The sequence below is a fragment of the Staurois parvus genome, unplaced genomic scaffold, assembly GCF_062004578.1.
Source record: "Staurois parvus isolate SC_StPar_1 unplaced genomic scaffold, SC_StPar_1.0 ptg001054l, whole genome shotgun sequence".
NCBI classification, from domain to species: Eukaryota; Metazoa; Chordata; class Amphibia; order Anura; family Ranidae; genus Staurois; species Staurois parvus.
The window spans coordinates 962,501-965,369 of NW_028318850.1; positions in this window are offsets into that span (position 1 = coordinate 962,501).

Here is a 2,869-nt window from a genome sequence, read left to right on the forward strand (position 1 = left end):
TGGATGGATAGATAGATAGATAGATAGATAGATAGATAGATAGATAGTGGATAGATAGATAGATAGATAGATAGTGGATAGATAGATAGATAGATAGATAGATAGATAGATAATAGATAGATAGATAGATAGATAGATAGATAGATAGATAGATAGATAGTGGATGGGTGGATAGATAGATAGATAGATAGATAGATAGATAGATAGATAGATAGATAGTGGATGGATGGATAGATAGATAGATAGATAGATATAGTAGATGTCCCCGAGTGTCGGATCCAATTGGAGATGAATCTATCTATCTATCTATCTATCCCCCCCCCCCTTCCCCAGGGGGTCTCATTAATCCATGTTCTAATGATCCCTGGTCATATCTTATGTTGGCTCCATTTTTCTGACATTTTCAGGCCATTGTTGGACAGACCAGCTCACAGATGATCAGAATGTCATCACTGGGACTTTTTATTTCTATAACGCAGATCAGATAATCCCCCAACCCAGGAATCCTCCACCTTATTTCTGAGACTCTGAAAGCAGCAGCTGTCCAGATGACAGACACCATTCATGGAGCTTTCCGCCATCAGAGGTGCTGAAACTCCCTTCAGAAGATCTCTACCAGCAGAATAAAAGGTGCAGAATGGAACGTCTGCCTACAGGTTTCCTAATGGAAAGAGCATGACAGGCCCCGTAAAGGTTACATGGCGGAATGACAAGGCGGCTGACCCAGCTATGGTGACCTTGTTGCTGGATTCTTTCTTCTACCTATAAGGCCAAGCCTTTTCCAACACTTTTTGTTTACATGTAACAATCTTTTTTTTTTACTAGAAAATTTCTCAGAAGCCCCAAATATATAGTTTCTATAAAGCAGATGCCCCAGAGAATAAATTGGTGGGTGTTGCAATTTTGTATGTCACACAGTATGTATTCAGCGCTATTTCAAACACAAAAAATAAAATTCTTTAAAATTTTAATGCAGAAAAACACAATACTGTGTTTTACAGGGTAAAAAGGATATAGAGTAGGAGGGTACAGAGGATATAGAGTAGGAGGGTACAGAGGATATAGAGTAGGAGGGTACAGAGGATATAGAGTAGGAGGGTATAGAGGATATAGAGTAGGAGGGTACAGAGGATATAGAGTAGGAGGGTACAGAGGATATAGAGTAGGAGGGTATAGAGGATATAGAGTAGGAGGGTACAGAGGATATAGAGTAGGAGGGTACAGAGGATATAGAGTAGGAGGGTACAGAAGATATAGAGTAGGAGGGTACAGAGGATATAGAGTAGGAGGGTACAGAGGATATAGAGTAGGAGGGTACAGAGGATATAGAGTAGGAGGGTACAGAGGATATAGAGTAGGAGGGTACAGAGGATATAGAGTAGGAGGGTATAGAGGATATAGAGTAGGAGGGTACAGAGGATATAGAGTAGGAGGGTACAGAGGATATAGAGTAGGAGGGTATAGAGGATATAGAGTAGGAGGGTACAGAGGATATAGAGTAGGAGGGTACAGAGGATATAGAGTAGGAGGGTACAGAGGATATAGACTAGGAGGGTATAGAGGATATAGAGTAGGAGGGTATAGAGGATCACTGAGCAAAACCTTATATTACAGAAGTCTGGGTTTCTGTTTTATTTTTTAAATCTAGCAAAAGTGTGCCTGTTACTTGAGTGGGATGAATATGGAAATGGCCATGCAATGGCATAGAGTGAAGAAGTGTGCATTGATGAAATGGCAGCAAGTAGGTTGGTGCATTGATGCAGTGGTGGAGAGTGGGGTCATGTATGGCAGGGCAGTGGTGAAGTTGGATCATGCTTGTTGGTGCAGTGGTGGAGAGTGGGATCATATATATTGATGCAGTGATGGAAAGTGGGATCATGCATGTTGGCGTAGTGGTGAAGAGTGGGGTCATGTATGTTGGTGTAGTGGTGGAGAGTGGGGTCATGTTTGTTGGTGTAGTGGTGGAGAGTGGGGTCATGAACATTGGTGCAATGGCAAAGAGTGGAGTCATGTACAGTATGTTGGTGTAGTCGTGGAGAGTGGGGTCATGTATGTTGTTGCAGTGGTGAAGAGTGGGGTTGTGTATAGTGGTGCAGTGATGGAAAGTGGGGTCATGCATGTTGGTGCAATGGTAAAGAGTGAGGTCATGCATGTCGATGCAGTGGTAGAGAGTGGTTATGCATGTTGGTGCAGTGATGGAAAGTGGGGTCGTGCAAGTTGGTGCAATGGTGAAGAGTGAGGTCATGCCTGATGGTGCAATGGTGAAGAGCGGGGCCATGTATGTTGGTGTAGTGGTGGAGAGTGGGGCCATGTATGTTGGTGTAATGGTGAAGAGTGAGGTCATATACTGTATGGCGGAGCAGTGGTAAAGAATGGTCATGCTTGTTGGCATAGTGATGGAAGCTGGGGTCATGCATGTTGGTGTAGTGGAGCAGAGGGTGGTTGTACATGCTGGTTCATTGGTGGAGAGTGGCGTTATGCTTGTTGGTGTGGTGACAGAGAGTGGAGCCTTGCAGACTGGCATAGTGGCAGAGAGTGGAGTCTTGCACGTTGGTGCTGTGGAAGCAGGTAGTATGGCCCCAGACACTGAACTGTACAGGCAGAGTTGTCTAGATTACCCCACCCACATATGTCCTCTGCAAGCATGTGCCAGCACACCAGTGGCTCTCAGCTGCTATAGGTGGCCGGGACTTCCCGATAGCCCAGGAGGTGAGAGAGAAGACAGACCTAGCTCCCCCCTCTCCGTTCCTGGGATTTCCTTTTAAAATTGCTAGAAAATACAGCGATTGTTTATATTCCCCAGGATTTTAATAGTGCAATATTCCCGATAACATGATCTCAGTCTCGCATAGCTACTACAGCCATCACA